Source organism: Glycine soja, chromosome 10 (assembly GCF_004193775.1).
Source record: "Glycine soja cultivar W05 chromosome 10, ASM419377v2, whole genome shotgun sequence".
NCBI classification, from domain to species: domain Eukaryota; kingdom Viridiplantae; phylum Streptophyta; class Magnoliopsida; order Fabales; family Fabaceae; genus Glycine; species Glycine soja.
In genome coordinates, this window is record NC_041011.1 from 24,455,330 (window position 1) to 24,477,092 (window position 21,763).

Genomic DNA, 21,763 nt, shown 5'->3' on the forward strand with positions numbered 1-21,763 from the left:
ATTTAAGTTGTGATGATATAACCAATTAACAAAGTATCATATCATCACTTAACAGACTTAAATAAAATAAGTAAAAGTTAAAAAAAGTGAAGTTTTAAAATAAAAAATATTTTTTTTGGTAGTGAACTAAAAAAAATAATATATTACAAGTATGAAAAACATATTTGAACAATTTTTTTATTTAGTCTATATAAATATTAAAATAAAATTTTATATAATTTTACAATGTAGTAATGCTAAATTGCTAATGTGGGCGTGAAGAAATGTTTTTGTTTAGTTGGGATGCAAAAGGATTAAGTAAAAACATAAAAGAAAATAATAAAAGTTGTACATTTTCTAAAACATGATAATTCATGGTCTTGATGAAGGTGAAATTTTATTCGAAGAGTTAAAAGTTGCTAGAGAGGTTTTCATAATTAGATCAAAATTAAACCTTTTTTTGTGAATACAAAATTAAACTTTATAATATCAAGTTCTTTTAATTAAGACATTTAATTGATTTCTTAATTCATGTACAATTTCTTTTTCAAAAATAAAAATTAATGTACAACTTAAAAAATAATATTAACTTTTTTTTGAAAGACAGAATAATGTTAACAATTCATGTTATTATTGCATTTATTAAAAATAGTTTATCAAAATTGATAATGTTAAAATTATATTTGTAATTTATTATGTCATAAAGTAGATTGAATATGCTTTGATTTTATTTTTATATCGAAAATGATCTTTTAAAGAAATTTGATTAAGAATAAATTATTAATAATCTTTGCAATGAAAAGAAGAACAATAGTATTTAAATGATTATAGGAGCATAACTTTTTCAATTTCCATAGGATACTAAAAATCTTCAATTTGCATAGGACACTAAAGATCTCAAGACTGAATATATATATCTAGACGTTTCACATTTTAAATTTTAAATATGTAATTATTTTATTTTAAACACCTAGATGAAGATCATTATTATCTATAATGATTCTATCTGTTTTAAGTATGATTATTTCCAATAAAAAATATTCGTAGTCTGTAAAAAAATATTATATTTAAGTTTAAATATAATTTTAATTTTCTTATTTTGATGAATCCACAATGTCATTTTCTTGTTTTAAATAGTGACATACGGTCAAATTATAATTTTGATTTTATCGTTAATTTTGTTTAATAATTTTTATTTCTTTTATTTATATTCGATTGAACCTTATATAGTTATATCTAACATGATATTCTCCTTTAAAAAATACATAATATTCATTTATGGTATCATTAATAAATTATTTAATTAAAATTTAAGAAATAAATTTTTGTAAAATTAAAAATTGAATCAAAATTATAATTTTTTTTAAAAAATTATGTTGTTAGTTAATATTTTTTTTTAAAAAATAGAAAAATAAAATTTTGAAATAAGTGACCAAAATTACATATATGACAAAATAGAAGACAAAACGTTTTTATATGAAAACTAGGGCAACTCTAAATTTTTTAAATAATAAAAATAAATAGAAGTTAAATATAATTAATAAAAAATGCAGAATAAGAAAATAATAATATAAAAATAATGAGAAGTTAATATAAATTAAAAGAAAAATTTTAAATGTAAGAAATAATTTAAGAATAAAATTATTCAATCAAATATATACATAATTAATTTTCATTATTAATAGTTATACATAATCATCCGAAAAATTACCGATTAAAATACAACACCAAAATTAATGAAAAACATGAATATTTGTCTCCTCTCTTTTAGTATTGTGCCCTTTCTCATTTCTCAGTGGCGGTTCTTTCGTTCTCCGTTGGGTGTTTTCCTCACATGAAACACCTCCTGCAATTCGTGTCTACCACCTCCAATCTCACCAGGTTTCTCTTTTGCCGTGCCTCTTCTCCATTCTCCACTTTCAAATCCACGCAAGTTAAAAAGAAAATTGCATATTATTCTGTGTACTTTTACTGGAAAGGTTACATTTTTAATTTTCCTTGTTTTAATTGATTTTTAAAATAAAGTTAAAATATTGCACCATACTTGTTGGAACAAATTAATCGAATCTAAATTCATCTGGGGTACCTGAACTGACTAAGAATGTTGTAGCTTTGCAGTGTTTCAGAAGCATTTGAATGCCAAGACATTGGTTTGTCCAACTGTGAAAGCAATGGGGTCTAAAAGACCATTTTCAAATTCATCAAAACCCTCGTCACCATTTGTTGAGGACAAGAAGAATGTGAAGCTTAAAGGGTTGGAAGCCAGCCTTGGTTCCAAGAAGCTTATTGTTGAGGTCTAATGATGTTTCAGTAACATTGTCATTGTTATATAGTATATACCTTTGAGTATTGGAAATCTTGTTTTTTGGGTTTTCACTATACATTGATAATGTAGGAGAATGATGTTAATAGCTATTCGATTGAGCTTGAGAGATTAAGAAATGACCCAACAATAGTAGACACGGTGACTGTTCAGGAACTCCGGAAAACCTTGAAGTAAGGAGATGTGTATTTTCCTTACCAAGTGGCTATCTATTGTTTTAGTTTTAGTAATATACAATATTGTTGATGTTATATATCTTGGGACTGGTTTGAATTCTCAGGAGATTTAACGTCCCTGCCAAAGGTCGTAAAGATGATATTTTGTCTGCCTGGAAGAGTTTCGTGGGCAGTAACATGTGTGGTATACATTCTCTTAGCATTATCTCAGCTTTTAATGCTTCTGGGGGAAGGAGGGAAATGAAGAGTTTTAGTTTTTGTTTCGACATCAATTATTGTCTCCAAACAGTCTCTTCCTTTACTTCTTAACCTTAGTGTTGCTGTTTAGAAACAAGCTCAAACTGTGTAATTCTAATGGTTAGAAGGTATGTTCATGTGCAGAACTAGATTCTCATGCACAAGAAAAAAAATGGCCATTGATTTCTTCTGAAAATGCATCTGTAGAAGTGGAGGCTAAAAAAGTATTGGATGAAGACCATATTGAAAATGTCAATGAAAATCCAGAGATATCTGAACTTAACCAGGCTAAGAGAAGGTTAAAACAATCAGAATCTGAGAGAAAAACTATCAAAGTGACAACAAAGAAGAAAGTTTCATTGAAATCAGACGAGGATTCAGGTACCGCTGTAGAATATATATAGTTGTTAACATTACTCAAATTTTACTTTTAACACCTTTTTCTGAATTGTCAATTGACTCAATTATGGTTCAAAGGCCACTCATTTAACTAAGGATCAATCATCAATATTATATGGGTTTTTATTTCCAGATTTTAAGCCTTCCAGGGCAAAGAGAAAAGTATCTTCAGATGTTGCTAGCATTGTTGTACAGTCAGAGGAAATCAGTACAGCTACTATTCAAACTGAACCATGGACAGTTCTTGCCCACAAGAAGCCTCAAAAAGGTTGGATTGCTTATAATCCTAGAACTATGAGACCCCCACCTCTTGCTCAGGATACAAAATTTGTCAAGCTTTTGTCATGGAATGCCAATGGATTGAGAGCATTGCTAAAATTAGAAGGATTCTCAGCACTTCAACTTGCCCAAAGGGAAGACTTTGATGTATTGTGTTTGCAATAGACTAAACTGCAGGTAGAATATTGACTATCATTTTATGCCTAGAGTTATATTTTCCAATAGTCCTCAGTTTCAGTTTTGTTAGACACGTATTAAGAATAATTGCAAAGTTGGTTCTTTTTTCTTTTGTATTTGTGCTAGTTTATAACTGCTTCTTTGTGTTACATTGTAGTAAAGTTATGTAAAATTCTGATGGTTGCTGAAGAATTATGCTAAGAATTATAGAGAATAGCAAAGAATGTATATCTGAAAATTGTGAAAAATGTGAATCGCGAGAAGCTATTCCTAACAGCCATACATGCTGCCTTTTATTATCTATCAACCATGATGAAGATGTTTGTATGAAAATCCATGGTGCTCATGTTCTCTCCTATTTATAAATGCTCTGGTTTACCTACAGGAGAAGGATATTGAGGAAATCAAACACCATCTAATAGATGGCTATGATAACAGCTTTTGGACATTTAGTGTTTCTAAGCTTGGTTATTCTGGAACAGCAATTATCTCAAGGGTATGTTGACTGTGTTCAGCCTGCCTCTTCATACTTAATGGAAACTTTTAACACATAATATTAAATTATGTTTTCTACATGTTATAATTATGTGTATCTTTTGATAGATTTTATGTTGCTTAGCTTACTTAGTTTCCTGCTTATCTTGTTCTAGAAGATAGCAGTATGACTTGTCTTGTCAAGCTGTCTCTTTCCCCCTTGATGTATATAAATATGTTATTTTGAATTTAATAAAGCCAAGCTAGTGTGAAAACAGTTTTTCCACACATAAGTCACAGCTTCAAGTTGGTACCAGAGCGGGTCGTATTCACCGCCGTCTGCGCCGCCGTTCACCGCCGGCCGTCTTCACTCTGGCCACCATTTCGGCCGGAGATTGCAGGGTTTGGTGCTCCTCAAAGAGCGCAACCCAACCCAACTAGTTGCCTGACCGGAAACCTCTCCACGCGCCGCCACGCGCAGTTCCCGTTCGTGCCAAACACCGGCGCGTGACCACCACGCGCCGCCTTCCCGTGGCCGGAATCACGCGCGTCCTGTGCCGGCCGGCTCGTCGGACTCTCCTGAGTCCATATCAGTCATCGGTTTTCAGTTTCGGCACCTCGTTGGTTGATCTTGTGTCTTCCTCTTCTCTTCTTTAGTGTTTCTTTGATCCGTGAGCGAAAATGACCTCGTCTGGCCTAGTGCTTTCTTTTTCTGGAACCCCCACAATCACAACAGCAAAGCTCAATTGGAAAAATTACTTATCCTGGTCTGCTTCAGTGGAACTTTGGTTTCTTGGGCAAGGGCACCATGATCATCTTGAAAAAGGCGCTGAGGCAGTTCCAAATGATAAAAGACCCGAGTGGGAAAAGCTAGATTATCAGCTTTGTGCCGTCCTATGGCAGTCAGTTGAGGCGGATGTTTTGGAGATTCTCAGATCGTTTAAAACATGCTGTTCATTTTGGAAAAAGGCTCGAGAAATCTTTGCTAATGATATTCAGAGTTTGTTTGATGCAACCATGAAGGTTACAGCTCTCAAGCAAACCAATCATGATATGATTGCACACATACGTAAGGCTCGGGCTGCAGTGGAAGAGCTGAAGAGGTTCCTTGTGGCTGAATCGCTGGAGGAAGTAAATAGGAAGCTGGATAAGTTCTGTATGGTTCTTATCTTGAGGAGTCTACATTCAGACTTTGATCATGTACGTGATCAAGTCCTAGCTGGAGATCAAGTTCCATTGATGGACTCTCTCATCACTAGGCTGCTTCGTGTGCCTCATGCACTGAAAGAAGAAAATCCAGCTGAGCTAATGGAAACATCAGTCATGGTTTCACCTCGGGGGAGAGGGGGAGGACGAAACAGTAGAGGAGGTCGTGGAGGAAGAGGTGGACGTCCTCAATGCACATATTGCAAGAGGATGGACCACACTCAAGAGAATTGTTACTCCCTGCATGGCTTCCCTGGCAAAGTAGCTCAGGTAACTCAGACAGAAAAACCAGAGTCTAAGTTCTCTGATAAAGAATATCAGGAGTATCTGAAGCTGAAATCCGAGAAATCCAGCAGCCAGGCTTCATCTTCCTCTGTACCATGTTATTCAACAGCATGCATTTCTCAATCTGTTGACGGTCCCAGTCCTTGGATACTTGATTCAGGTGCCTCTGATCATATTTCTGGTAACAGGTCCTCCTTTACATCCATTTCTTTTCCAAAAATTCTTCATCTTGTTACTATAACTAATGGTTCCAAAGTTGCAGCTCAAGGGAGTGGTCAAGTATCTTTATCTTCCTCAATGAAGCTGGATTCTGTCTTGTTTATTCCACAATGTCTCTATAATTTAATTTCATTGAGTCAGCTAACTCGTTCATTGAATTGTTCAGTAACCTTTACCGCTAATTCTTTTGTTATCCAAGAACATGGCACGGGTCGACTGATTGGAGAAGGACGTGAATCTCGAGGACTTTACTACTTGAAGTCCAACTTTTCTGTCTCTTGTTTAGCAACTTCAAATCCCAAACTTTTGCATGATCGTCTAGGTCACCCAAGTCTACCAAAACTAAAATTGATGGTCCCTAGTCTGAAGAATCTTCGAGTCTTAGAATGTGAATCTTGTCAACTAGGAAAGCATGTTAGGTCATCTTTTCCACAAACTGTTCAAAGATGTAATTCAGCTTTCTCTATCATTTATTATGATATTTGGGGACCAAGCTGTGTTACATCTTTTGATTTTCGATATTTTGTAACTTTCATTGATGAATTTTCTAGATGTACTTGGGTCTATTTAATGAAAGACAGATTTGAACTTTTGCCTATCTTCATGTCCTTCCTCAATGAAATTGAAAACCAATTTGGAAAAACAAGTAAGATTTTCAGAAGTGATAATGCCAAAGAGTATTTCTCTCATGATTTCTCTTCTTTTTTATCTTCAAAAGGAATTCTACATCAATCTACATGTCCCCATACACCACAACAAAATGGTATAGCAGAAAGGAAAAATCGTCATCTCCTTGACACCGCACGATCACTAATGTTAGCCTCTCATGTTCCTACACACCATTGGGGGGATGCGATGCTTACTGCTTGTTTCTTAATTAACAGAATGCCTTCCTCTTTCCTTGAGAATCAAATTCCTCACTCAGTCATTTTTCCTCATGACCATTTATTCCATGTTCCACCTAAAGTGTTTGGCTGCACATGTTTTGTCCATGATCTCTCCCCTAGTTTAGATAAACTTTCTGCCTGAGCAATCAAGTGTGTCTTTTTAGGTTATTCTCGTCTTCAAAAGGGTTACAAATGCTACTCTCCGTCTACCCGACGATACTATATGTCTGCAGATGTAACTTTCTTTCAAGACACACCCTTCTTTCCATCATCTACGGATCATTTTTCTTCCATTCAGGATGTTCTTCCGATTCCCTCTCCATGTCCTCTAGGTACTTCAAACCAAGATGTCAGTGAAGTTCCATCTTCTCCACCACATCCACCTGAAGTTGCTCCTCCACCACTTCCACCTGAAGTTGCTCTTCCACCACTTCTTACATATCAACGCAGGATACAGCAAGTTGGTTCTACAGTATCTGAAGCTTCTCCTTCGGATTCTCATCCTTCTTCAATCAATCCTCAAGCCATGGATCCTGCTCCTTCTCATCCCTCTGATTCAGACTGGCCCATTGCCATCCGCAAAGGTACTAGATCCTCTCGTAATCCTCATCCTATCTATAACTTTCTAAGCTATCATCGTTTGTCTCCTTCATATTCTTCCTTTGTTTTCTCTCTATCTTCGCATTCTATTCCTTCTAATATTCATGAGGCACTAAGTCATCCTGGATGGCGACAGACTATGATTGATGAAATGCAGGCTCTTGAACATAGTGGTACTTGGGAACTTGTTCCCCTTCCACCTGGCAAGAAGGCTGTGGGTTGCAGATGGGTTTATGCAGTTAAAGTTGGGCTTAATGGTGAGATTGATCGACTTAAGGCTCGCTTAGTGACTAAAGGTTATACTCAGGTATATGGCCTTGTTTATTGTGACACTTTCTCTCTAGTCGCTAAGATCACTACTGTCCGTTTGTTTCTTGCTATGGCTGCCATGCGTCATTGGCCCCTCCATCAGCTTGATATTAAAAATGCATTCCTTCATGGTGACCTTGAGGAAGAGATCTATATGGAGCAACCTCCTGGGTTTGTTGCTCAGGGGGAGTATGGTTTTGTGTGTAAGCTGCATCGATCCCTCTATGGGTTGAAGCAATCCCCTCGGGCTTGGTTTGGTAAATTCAGTCATATTGTTCAACTCTTTGGGTTGAAACGAAGTGAAGCTGATCATTCTGTTTTTTATTGTCATTCATCCCCTGGGAAATGTGTTTATTTGATAGTATATGTCGATGATATAATGATTACAGGGAATAATGCTACTAAGATTGTCCAACTAAAGGAGCACTTATTCAGTCATTTTCAAACCAAAGACCTAGGGTATTTGAAGTACTTCCTTGGTATTGAGGTGGCTCAATCAGGAGATGGTGTTGTGATCTCACAGAGAAAGTATGCTCTTGACATTTTGGAGGAGATAGGCATGCAGAATTGTAGACCTGTTGATAGCCCTATGGATCCGAATCTGAAGCTCATGGAAGATCAAAGTGAAATCTATCATGACCCCGAAAGATATAGGAGACTTGTGGGAAAACTAATTTATCTCACCATTATCAGACCTGATATTTCCTTTGCTGTTGGAGTGGTAAGCCAATTTATGCAAAATCCTCGTGTTGATCATTGGAATGCTGTTACACGTATTCTTAGATACATAAAGAGAGCTCCGGGACAAGGATTGCTTTATGAAGACAAAGGTAACACACAAATATCTGGATATTGTGATGCGGACTGGGCTGGATGTCCCATGGATAGGAGATCCACATCAGGATACTGTGTCTCCATTGGAGGAAATGTTATCTCTTGGAAAAGTAAGAAGCAAGCTGTTGTTGCTCGATCTAGTGCAGAGGCTGAATACAGATCTATGGCTATGGTTACATGTGAACTTATGTGGGTTAAACAAATTCTTGAAGAGTTGAAATTCTGCAAAGTGGAACAAATGAAGTTATATTGTGATAATCAGGCTGCTCTTCACATCGCTTCAAACCTAGTTTTCCATGAGAGGACCAAGCATATAGAGATTGACTGTCACTTTATTCGGGAGAAGCTATTGTCCAAAGAGATTGCCACTGAGTTCATTAATTCTAATGATCAGCCAGCTGATATTTTGACTAAGTCCTTAAGGGGGCCTAGGATTCAGTTTATATGTTCCAAGCTTGGTGCATATGAATTATATGCTCCAGCTTGAGGGGGAGTGTTATAATTATGTGTATCTTTTGATAGATTTTATGCTACTTAGCTTACTTAGTTTCCTGCTTATCTTGTTCTAGAAGACAGTAGTATGACTTGTCTTGTCAAGCTGTCTCTTTCCCCCTTGATGTATATAAATATGTTATTTTGAATTTAATAAAGCCAAGCTAGTGTGAGAACAGTTTTTCCACACATAAGTCACAGCTTCAAGTCTACATTTAGAAGAAAAAGCTGTTTATAGAATATAGTAGTGAATATTTCTTGTACGATATACTCATGCTAAATTTTGTGGAAACTTAATGTTTAAGGCTGCATGTTTTTATGTGATGATGTGTTGTACACATTTTTTTAGTTAAATTTTTGGCAATGAGATTAATGATAATGGAAAAACAATGATTTTGTACGTAATTGAGTTGAAGCCCTTGCTTCCTACTTTACTAATATTCTTTTTCAACCAAGCTAAATACTAATTACATTTTTTCATACTGGCTGTGAGTTAAAGTCCTCTAAAGGAAGTCACTACCAACCATGAACGACAGCAATACTAACCTGATACAAGAGGCAATTGCCCAATGGGAAATGGCAAAAGATTTGGGAATGACATGTGAAGCAGAGGACTAAAAAATCATTGACAAAATCACGTCAATGGAGCTTAGAGACAGGAAGAAGGCAGAAGCAATGGGAAAGAGATCCACCCCACCATGAATATTCTATCCTACAACATAAGAGGGCTGGGGAGAGGGGTGAAGTGGCCAGCAATCAGAAAATTAATAACACAAAATCAAGTCGACTTGCTGTGCATACAGGAAACCAAAAAAGAAAAGATAGAAAGAGCATTATGTCAAGCTTTATGGGGAGACACAACTCTGAGTTGGGAAATATACCCTGCCATAAACTCAGCTGGAGGATTGCTGTGTATATGGAATGACAGCATGTTCAAGGTAGAGAGGAGAGTCACAGGCAGGGGCTTCATTTTACTAGAGGGGATGTGGACTCAAGAGATGCAGAAAACATTTATTGTGAACGTATACTCACCATGTGATGTTGTTGGCAGAAGAGCACTATGGGCATCTATCAGGCAGCTTAAACAACTCCAAACAGGTGGAATCTGGTGTATCTTGGGGGATTTTAACAGCATTAGGCATCTGGCAGAGAGAATGACCACGTCACAAAGACAGGGGGACCCTAACAGTAAGTTAGAGTTCAACGACTGGATATCGGCATTAGAGGTTGAAGAAGTGCCATGTCTGGGCAGAAAATTCACTTGGATTCGACCAAATGGGACTGCAAAAAGTAAGTTGGACAGGTTCCTTGTTTTCGATGATTGGATGTCTAAATGGCCGGGTAGCACGCAATATATCTTGGATAGAAACTTCTCCGATCACTACCCTATCCTACTCAGAGCAAAAATTGTTGACTGGGGACCCAAACCTTTTAGGGTTCTAGACTGTTGGTTGAAGGATAAGACATTTCAAAATATAGTCATTGGCAGCTGGTCGAGCACACAACTAATGGGATGGGGGGGCTACTCGCTGAAACAAAAGCTTAAGAAGCTCAAGGAAAGGATGAAGAGATGGAATAAAGAGCAATTTGGAGATACAGCTAAGAAGGTGCAACAGCTTCACAATGAGTTAAATAATCTGGAAGCTGCCAGCCTTGACAGACAATTGACCCCCCTCGAGTTATCCTCTCGTAAAAAGATACAGGAGAATTTGTGGACTGCAACCCAAGCACATGAGTCCTTGCTAAGACAAAAGGCAAGGACAAAATGGATGAAGGAGGGGTACTGCAATTCAAGATATTTCCACAAGCTCATCAATTATAATCGTAGACAAAATGCAGTAAAAGGTGTGCGGATTGATGGGTCATGGGTTGAAGAACCAAACAGTGTGAAAGAGGCAGCCCACAATTTTTTCCAACTCAGATTTACTGAACCTGACTATGACAGACCAGTAATTAATGGGACTACATTTCGCGGATTAGGGCAGCAGCAAAATCAGTTGCTGGTGGCACGGTTTCAGGAGGAAGAAATAAAGGCAGCCGTATGGGAATGTGGTAGTGATAAAAGCCTTGGACTGGATGGCCTAAATTTTAAGTTCATTAAACACTTCTGGGAGCTGTTAAAACCTGATATCAGCTGCTTCCTTGATGAATTTCATGTCAATGGTCATTTCCCAAAGGGATGCAATGCATCTTTCATCGCCCTAATCTCCAAGATCAAAGATCCACATCTCTCAATGAGTACAGGTCTATTTCACTAATAGGCTGTATCTATAAGATTGTGGCCAAGATCTTGGCAAACAGATTGAAAAAGGTGCTCCCCGACATCATTGATGAGAGACAGATGACTTTCATAAAAGGAAGACATTTGCTGCATGCTGTACTGACTGCTAATGAGGTGGTGGAGGAGGCAAAAAGGTGCAAAAAACCTTGCCTAGTGTTTAAGGTAGACTATGAAAAGGCCCACGACTCTGTCTCATGGAGTTTCCTAATTTATATGATGCGGAGGCTGGGTTTTTGCCCAAAATGGATACAATGGATTTCGGGATGTCTTCATTCAGCATCGATGTCTATTTTGGTTAATGGAAGCCCCACCAATGAATTTAATCCACAAAGAGGCCTTAGGCAAGAGGACCCACTTGCCCCCTTGTTATTCAACATTGTTGCAGAAGGCCTAAGCGGCTTGATGAGGAAGGCTGTGAATAAAAAACACTTTAGTAGTTTTCTAGTGGGGAAGAATAAGGAGCCTGTTAGCATCTTGCAATATGCTGAGGATACCATCTTCTTTGGGGAGGCCACAATAGAAAATGTGAAGGCTGTAAAGACAATTCTCAGGTGTTTTGAGCTAGCTTCAGGACTTAAAATTAACTTTACAAAAAGCAGGTGTGGGGCAATCTACAAATCTGAACAATGGTGCAAGAAGGCTGCTGATTTCCTAAATTGCCGCATGTTGCCTATGCCTTTCACCTATCTTGGTATTCCAATTGCTATAAACCCAAACCGTAGGGAGATCTGGGATCCTATCATTAGGAAGTGTGAGACAAAATTGACTAGATGGAAACAAAGACACATTTCTTTGGGAGGGAGAGTCACTCTTATAAATGCAGTCCTAACAGCGCTTCCAATTTATTTCTTTTCATTTTTCAGGGTTCCCCAAAAAATAATAGAGAAGCTGGTCAACATTCAACGTAGATTCCTATGGGACGGTGGTTCGGAGCAAAAGAAAATTGCGTGGGTCAATTGAGAAATCGTATGTCTCCCAAAAGATAAAGGAGGTTTAGGCATAAAAGACTTGCGGATGTTCAACACAGCATTATTAGGAAAGTGGAGATGGGAAATATTTCAACACAATGTAGAGCTGTGGACCAGAATATTACTCTCTAAGTATGGTGGGTGGAGAAATTTAGATGGCCATAGAAGAAGCTGTTACCATTCACACTGGTGGAAGGATCTTCAGCTGCTTAATCAACAACAACAGACAATAGCACTCAAAAGGCAAATAGAATGGAGGGTGGGCTGCGGAGACAAGATCAAATTTTGGGAAGACACATGGACAGCCGATGATAGACCATTAATGGTAAAATATGCCAGTCTGTACCAAATTTCCAATCAACAACAGCAAACAATCAGTCTTATGGGGAGTCACAATGATGAAGGATGGGAATGGAACTTTAGTTGGAGGAGAAACCTATTTGACAATGAAGCTACAATGGCTGCAGAATTCATACAGGAAACTGCAGTGCTAACAGTACAGCAGCAAGGAGCAGATTCATGGGTTTGGAAGGCTGATCCGAGTGGAAATTATTCGACAAAATCAGCATATGACATACTGCTGGAGGCAAAAAGGGGGGAGACAGATGACGGGCCTTTTGTGGAACTGTGGAAACTTAGGATACCACCTAAAACAGCAACATTTGCATGGAGGCTCATTAGAGACAGGTTACCAACAAAGGCTAACCATAGAAGGAGACAAGTGGAATTAACAGACTCAAGGTGCCCACTGTGCAATAATATGGAGGAGAATGCAGCACACCTTTTCTTCAATTGCAGCAAAACAATCCCCTCTGGTGGGAATCATTATCTTGGGTGAAAACAAAGGCTACTTTCCCACAGAACCCAAAGGAACACTTTTTGCAGCACACCATTGGGAACGCTGGTGGTACCAAGGCTACAAGATGGAAGTGCTGGTGGGTAGCCCTCACATGGACCATATGGCATCACAGAAATAAGACAGTATTTGAGAACCAGACCTTCATCACAAGTAAAGTGCTGGATGATGCACTTCTCCTACTATGGTCATGGCTGAGGGCCATGGAGAAAGATTTTACACTGCACTACAATCAGTGGTCCTCTCAGCTGAGAGAAACCTTTGGGTAAATAGGACAGGAGGGTAGTGGCTAGGATTCTCTGTAGTAGACGTATGTCTGGTGTAATCCTAGGATTGGGCTTAGCTGGTCCTTAATATGAACCTTACGAAAGTATTAGGGTCCAATTGTGTATACCTTCAACATGTTTTTTTGGAAGGCAGAAAATATAATTTATTAATAAGAAGCACAGAAGTACCAGAGGTACTGGTGAAATATGAACAAATACAAGACACCTATGGTGCCACCCTCCAAAAACAAAGAAAAAAACCCAACCAGGACCCCACCAAAGAAGATAAAGGTACCCAACCCAGATTAACCAAAAGACTCCGCAAGATTGGAAGACCAATGGTTAAAAGGAGTGTTGAAATCTTTCTCTCTAACTTTTAGCCAGGACCAAGCTAGGAATAAAGCATCATCCATCACTTTGGATGAGTCAAAAGGATTGCCCTGGAAAATCAATAGATTCCTATGCTGCCATATAGAACTAGTTAATGCAATCCACCATCCACTGTGTTGCTGTCACCTTCCTTGAGCCACTTAGCCCTTGATTTCTGTCTCAAAAGGGATTCATAGGCATTTGAGACATCCCACAGGTCTTGCTGGATGGATTTCTTAGCCTTAAGCTCATCATCAGACAAAGTTCTATCAGAGGCTATGGTTTCCATGTCATTTAACTTCTGCCTCAGGTTCTGGATTTTCTTGATATTAATATCCCCATTCTCTTTGCTCCACTGCTTTATAGTGGATTTTAAATTCCTCAGCTTGTTTTTAAGCATGATTCCCTCCCAACCACCCTGCTGATCTTTGCTCCAAGCTTCCTTCACCATTCTTTGATAACCTTTATGATTGAGCCACCAATCGACCACCCGAAAGGGCTTAGGACCCCAGTCCACCATCTCTGTTTTCAAGATGATTGGACAATGGTCTGAAAAATCCCTTTGGATGACATGCTGAGAGCTTTCAGGCCAATGAGATAACCACTGCTCTGAAACCAGAAACCTGTCAAGTCTACTCTTCACATTGCCATTGGGCCTAAACCAAGTAAACATGCTACCAAAGCATTTAATTTCCAGAAGCTCCATGTCAGATATCCAGTCATTGAAATCAGAGATGTCATAAGTGCCAACATTCCTTTGGGATGAACCAATTCTTTCCTCCTGACTTCTGATGCTATTAAAATCCCCAAGGAAACACCATAGTCCATCAGGGTTAGAAACCTTTAACTACCTCAACTCATCCCACATAACACTCTTCCCAGCTAGGTCACACGGGGCATATACATTAACAATGAACATCCTCTGATTATCCTTAGCCCACCTCCCATCAAGCATTAAGAAATTTCTTCCTTTCACCCTCCTATCCACCTCAAAAACTGAGTTGTTCCACATGCAAAGCAGACCACCAGATGTCTGGACTGAGGGAACACTATCCCAAGAGGCAGTAGAGTCCCCCCACAAGGACTGGCAAATAAGCTTATTAAAATTCTCCTTTTTTGTTTCCTGTATACACACAAGATCCACCTTGTGTTTTAAGTTGAGCCTCCTAATGGCAGCCCACTTAATCCCCCTGCCTAATCCTCTGCAGTTATAGGAGAGGATTATCGTGATTGATGATTTTTAATTCCCATCTTAGCTGCCATGTTGTTATGTCTCTTCTCCATATCTAACATCATGCCCATGACCTGCTGAATATATTCCCTATAGGTCAGACCCATGTCTTTTACTAGAGCACATTGCTTTTCCATATTATCTTGCTTCTCCATTTCTAAAGTTCCTTTAGCTACATCTGCCTTCCCACTCTCTTAGGCCTCATTCTTTTTACACCATCTTTTCCTTGAGTAAACCTGCAGTGCACCAGCTGGCTCCTGTTGCTGCTCTTTAAAATTATCAAATTCATTTATTTGGACCTCGGGGGTGGTATGTGTAGAAAGGCCCAAATTTGTTTCAGGCCCAAAATACTTCACGTTGGGGTCAAGTGAATATTCAAAATCAGGCGTGTGTTGTCCATTGTGGCCATAAATGTTGTCCACCTTTTGACCAAGGGTAGGGTCAGTTATAAGCTCATCAAGGTAAGTTTTAGAACCACCCATTGATGAGCTGGCAACTTCTTTCCTCTTTCCCGCAACCTTGGTTAACGTCCCTCCTGTATCTGCTTCCTCTTCTCCGTAACCTACGGGATAGGTTGTCTGGTATCCTCCTATATGCTCAAATTCTTTCCCCTTAGAGCCACGTATACTGTGCGACACATGGGTTGGACAGTGCACCTTATCGGCGCAGGCATTACCTAGTGGGTCATCTTCAACATTGTGACCACTGGGTAACGTTATGGACTGCCGGGTGTAGCAATCATCGACAAGATCGCCGCAATCTGGTTTCAGCAAGAGGTCGCTCATCCACGATCAAACGGTGGCCGTGTCGCCATTGTCCGAGACGATCTCCTCAGATGATTCCCATCTGCTCCTACAATATCGGCCACCACACGACTCTCCGCTGCCATTCTCTTCCACCATATGAACTCGATGGATATCTCCTTCGATGTGTACATCCACTGAGTGTTGAATTAACGGTGGCCGAGGTGTTCTGACGAGGACCCTTGCCCGGTCAAGCCTTTGCATGTGTTCTACATCATCATCAACTTCCACCTGGTCACCCACCGCCGCCACAATCTTGCGGATGTTTTCCAACATCCACACTACTAACGGAATACCCCAACATCGAAGCCATACCAGCCTATTTCCCAGACGTAGCTCCGAGCTCCATTTCACTAGCGAATAAAACAAGGTTGAGCCTTGGTTAGTTTTTTCGCGTCGGAGAGGCCGAGGAGGAGGGTCATGTCATCACCCAGATACTTGGGTGATACTCCTGGACCTAAGGTCCATGAAACCTCGTCTTCAAGTCTGTCGAAAACCTCTGGCTTCTTCAATCTTCCTACCCATGCGTCATTGTAGCGCGTTTTGTCTCCCTCCGGGATGTTAAGTGTGAGCGACGAATGTGATCCCCCGTACCCAGCGAAGTGAGTGCCTGCAATTCTTCTTTGTGCTATCTTCTCTGTCCGCAGGACCACTGCCTCTGCGTACGTCCTATTGGGTGCCTTGCTATGTGCAGTCCTATTCGAAGCTATTTCCATACGATCCATATCAGCCACACCCTCCCCCTTCTTCTTGTGATTGTCTTTGTTTTGGTCCTGGCTCGCCTTTCCTCCCGTATTTCGGAATGTTCACATGCAACTTGAGGCCCCCTACAATAATGTTATCCAAGTATCTTTCGGTTCTTCTTTTGTCAGAAACTCCTTTGAAGCGTACAAATCCATACCTTCTCCCTTCTTTGTTTCTCCGTTTGGGAATGAAGATTTCCTTTACATCCCCCCACTTTCTAAACTGGGTCCACAACTCCGTCTCTGTTACATCCTCAGGGAACCTGGTGAAGTAAAAGGATGTAATGTCAGTTTCGCCCCTCCAGTTTCGTCGTTGATGATTAATTTCCTGTCGAAGCCGATTCCCGCCATAGAGTTGTCTGGAATCCGCTCTCCCATTTAGTTCTGCTCGCGGTTTCCTTCTCTTCCTATACCTCACGGTGGTCCACTCTCACTCTCTGTTCGTCTCTCGCTCTCTCTCAGTCTCTCACTCTCTCTCATCCTGGTCTCACCCTTTTCATTGCAAGCTAAGTATTAGTGACACAAAGCTTACCCTGTAGTTAAAACATGAACACTCATTTCAATCCCTGATGCAAGTTTTGACCTCGCAGCTCCAGTGCAATTACCTTGTTATCTTATATGAAATGCACATGTGTATTTTCAGTACCCCTGGTTCTCTGCATATAATATAATTATCTATTTTTGCTGAGCAAAAAAAAAAAAACATTTTTTCATACTTACTGACATGATTTTCATTCTGTTTAATAGCCTGCACATTTGCATCCTCATTTTATAAATTGCAAGAATGGTGTTCATATTAATAATTCGTTTTCTAATATTGTTCAATTCTGGCAGATCAAGCCACTTTCAGTTCGATATGGCCTAGGTATATCAGATCATGATAGTGAGGGTAGACTTGTAACGGCTGAGTTTGATACATTTTATTTGATATGTGGATATGTCCCTAATTCTGGAGATGGCTTGAAAAGATTGGACTTATATTAAATTACTTTTCTTTCGATATATTATACCCATTTCATTCTGAAATATGTATCCTCATCCAACTAATCTTTTTGTATTTGAATCTAGTCTTACAGGGTGACTGAATGGGATCCATCTCTCAGCAATTATTTGAAAGTATGTGTAGCTCCTTTCCCTCACCTAGTAGGATAAAGCTTAATGTGGCGTTGTATGCATAAATCGCTCCTTTTACACTCTTACCTTCTTGTCTTGTCAGAATACACCATCCATCTTATGACTCCTCTTTTCCTTTGTCAACATAGAGATAATTTTTTCTCATGTTGGCATCTGCTGGCCTAATTTGTAATGTTATTGTTGTTATATTAAACTGCTTGCCAAATTATCTAATGATGTTGGCCATTTGGAGCATGATTCTTGTTACAGCTTCAACTATTGTCTGTCATCTTAGAGTAACAAATTATTCTACGTAGTAGTTCTATATTTGAAAAACCTAGTATTGTGGTTCTATAAGTATAAAAGCCCAAAATGTCAATAATTTTTGGAAAGAATCACGTTATTTTAACAAAAAATTTGAACGGGATGATGTTCAATGTTTGTTAATGGGATGATGTTCAACTATTTTTCGGGTAAATATGCTTCTCTTAGAAGGAATATTAACATTTTATTAAAAGATTTTTTTTATGTATTATTAGGATTAATGATTAATTTTTTGCTGGATACAGGAGCTGGAGAAGTCAAAACCTGTAATTTTGACTGGTGATCTAAATTGTGCTCATGAAGAGATAGATATATACAACCCGGCTGTAAGTGATTCAGATTTAGTATTTTCCATGAAAACCATATACACTTCTAAGCCTTGGTAAATAATACACTTCTAAGCCTTGGTAAATAATACAAATAAAACCAGGCACTTATTTCTAGTAGAAATTACTGCATTTAGAAGTATTCAAGAAGCTAGTATGCACTGGCAAACTTCAATTCAAATATAATTCAATCTTCTCATTATGGTTTGCTTTAAAATTTGAAATCAAATTTCAGCATTACATAATTTAATATTTACTTTGAAGAGTTGTACATGTAAATATCTACAGGTGTTTAGTGAGTCACCTGGCGGGATCCTCTTATCTAAACTGACTTTTCCGTTCTAAAATATGAATTATCCTTGAGATTGTTAAGTTACAAAAGGCTTAACCTGTTAGCATTTTCTGTTTAAACATTTTTAGAATTTGTTTGAAATTTTCCCTGATGAAAAGGTGGACTGATCATGTCTTCAATCAAGTGGCCTACTGTGATAACTCGTACTCCAAGTCTCATATCGTTCTGACTAGTGAGAGCAAGACATTCAGTATGTCTGAAATGTGAGTGGCAAGAGCATCAAATCTGTACTCATAGTTACTTATATTTATCAGGGCAACAAGAGAAGTGCCGGGTTTACAGATGAAGAGAGGAAATCATTTGCAACGAACTTTTTATCTAGGGGATTTGTAGATACCTTTAGAAGGCAGCATCCTGGTGTTATTGGATATACTTATTGGGGTTACCGGCATGGTGGACGCAAGTTTAACAGAGGTATTTCTAGCACACTCTTAAAATTGATTTATTATATAATTTACTGTGTGTAGAATCTAGTGGTATTATATGTAGATATTAATAAATAAAAATGTAAATAAGATTCCAATTCAACTGTTTCACTTATCTTTTACATGATTGTGTTGCGAGTTTATATGAGCACAACATGTGCACATTTTGCTTCTAGGTGTCGAACACATTTCTGACACGGACACGTAGTGTCGGACATGTTTTTGCGGTGTCCAGTTTTGTTTGTTTGGATTTGGACTTAGACACGCGACGGACACGACCCAACCTATATTGTGAATACGCCGTCGTGGCCCTCCAGGGCGATAGTGAGATCTCTTACACGATTTGAACAGTAAGATAATAGGTTTTTGGCTGTTGCTAGGTGCACCCAGCAATTCAATGAACTTCCAAAATTGCCCTTCGTTTAAAAATCAAAAGTTAATAAATTTAAAAAAAAAAAACGTTTCTTCTTCCGCGCTTCTTACTCTTCTGTGCACCTAGCAGTCTCCCTCCCTTCCACGCTCCTTCTTCTTCATTGTTGTTCTTCCCAGCAGTGTTCTCCCTCCCGTGATTTGTGTTCTTCATTGGCCTTCTTCCCAACAGTCTTCTCGTTGGCTGGCACAAGCTTTGGTTCTCCATTTTGGTTCCCTCCGTTCGTCTTCTTCATTGGCTTCTGTGAGCATTTCTTCCGTCATCGAGGTTAGTGTTCTAACCCCATTGGCTTTAGGATAGACGATAATGGCCTTAGGATAGACGATAATGGCCTTAGGATAGACGACATTGTTGTTTGGTGCTGGAGGTTGAAGACGAAGTTCTTCCGCGAGAAGAAGCTTCTTCCGCGCGTGTGTTAGGGGACGAAAATGGAGTCAGCGGAAGAAGGTGGTCTTCCGCGAGCTCCTGCGGAAGAAAGGTGAAAGGTTCTTCCGCGGGTGCCAGCGGAAGAACCTTTTTAGTTTCTTCCGCAGGAGCCCGCGGAAGAACACCTTCTTCCGCTGACTCCATTTTCGTGCTGTTACACTCGCGGAAGAACACCTTCTTTCGCAGAGTGCATTTTTTGCTCGCGGAAGAAGCTGTCAAACTTCTTCTGTAGGAAGCAATTTGCTGTATATTTTCAATTTTTCTTGAAAATTATGTCTGAACAGAATTTATTGATATTATTAGTAAGTTTTATTTATTTATTAGGTGTTACAGAGTGTATATGGTATTTAAGTTACACAAACTCCCTAATTTTGTGTTTTTTAGTTGCTATTGGGATGTCTAAATTGAATTGTTATTTGCTGTGATTTGGTGTGATTGACTTATGCATTAGGATGTCTAAATTGAACTGTTATTTGCTGTCATTTGGTTAGGATGTGTGAATGATTGTATACACTGCATAAATTGAATTGTTATGTGGAACACAACATGAAAGAGCAAAATTAAATTGGTTATCCAATTCCTTTTCACAGGAAATATGACACTATGGTGACGAACCTCAGCTACAATTTAAAAGAACATGTTGTGCTATGCCTATTACGGGACAGAGATCAAGCATGAGACGAGTCTAGCTAGTAGCATCATGTGTTAGTAGAAGATAATATTGTAAAATACAACATAAATAGCTAGTTAACAAATTGAACACGAAATGATGGAGCACCTTGATTCCTCTAATTTGATGTATTGAGAATTTTGAATACAAAATGATGTGTTGAGAATTTTGAATACAAAATGATGCACTTGGTGATTACAAATCCAAGCACCCACATTTGTATTAGTTACATGTATTTGTATTAGTTACAAATCCAAGCCATTCCAAACCAAATGCACTCTAAATGGTATGAAAAAGTTTAGTAGGAATTTCTTTACAAAGCATATACGTTGACATAATTAGCTTAATTAAAATTTAAAAAATAAAAATAAGGCTAGAAATTGGCAGGAATTATGGGTAATTAGTATTACTAATACTCAATACAAACCAAATATCCTTATTTGGTGATAAAGCCTAGCTGTCTATTTCTGACCATTGAATCCCTTCCTTGACAAGGATGAAAAGCTCTTATAAAAAGAATAATAGACAACTAGGACAAATTAAATTACACATGTGAGCTATGTATCTAGCCGTTCCTAGTAAGAACAAATGCTTTGTTCGGGTGCTTACTCTTTTCTCCATACCTTACCATATGAACTAGAATATTGTAATAGTTCACTTTCATTGTAACTAAGATTCATGTGCAGTTGGTGATTACAAATCCAAGCACCCACATGGATCTGCAAGCCTTGTGCCCTTTTTGAATATTTGACCATACTCTGTATTTTTATACATTTTCAATTCACAATCAATCAAAGTGTTTCACTCCACATAAATGTAATTCAAAAAATCCACTCATAAGTAATTTGAGTTTCAGGGCGGGGATGGAAAAAACCCGTCATCATGCCTACTCGAATAGTAGTGGCTCTGCTATTCAAGAGACACAGGGTTACCACTGATGCAATCCTACTCCGTAAGGGCATTGGGTAGAAGACTCCAAGTAGATTGGGCTAGAGATCCAAGGGAAGGTCCTAGGGTTCTCATGAGCCTTAGGGTAGATTTCGAGCCCATGGGCTAAGTATGAGCCCGCTTATCTTTGTAAATATTAGAATAGGTTTTTCCTTCGTCTGGGCCTTGTATTTTGGTCATTCTAGTAGTATAGGGTTTTAGCCTTGTATTTCGGGGCATTTTGAGTAGTCTTTGTAGTAAGGACTTTTTTTTTTTGTATTTTCATCTTTTTTTGTCATGGGGGTGAGCTTAGCTATTATAGGGGGTGTGTAGCTAAGCTCTAGCTTCTCATCTCAAGGAGGTGAGCTTAGCTATTA

The 21,763-nt window shown here is 38.6% G+C and overlaps 1 pseudogene; it reads left to right on the forward strand.

Moving 5' to 3' along the window:
- The first annotated feature begins 1,753 nt into the window (after positions 1-1,753).
- On the forward strand, positions 1,754-20,669 carry LOC114372328 (annotated as a pseudogene).
- The last annotated feature ends 1,094 nt before the right edge of the window (positions 20,670-21,763 follow it).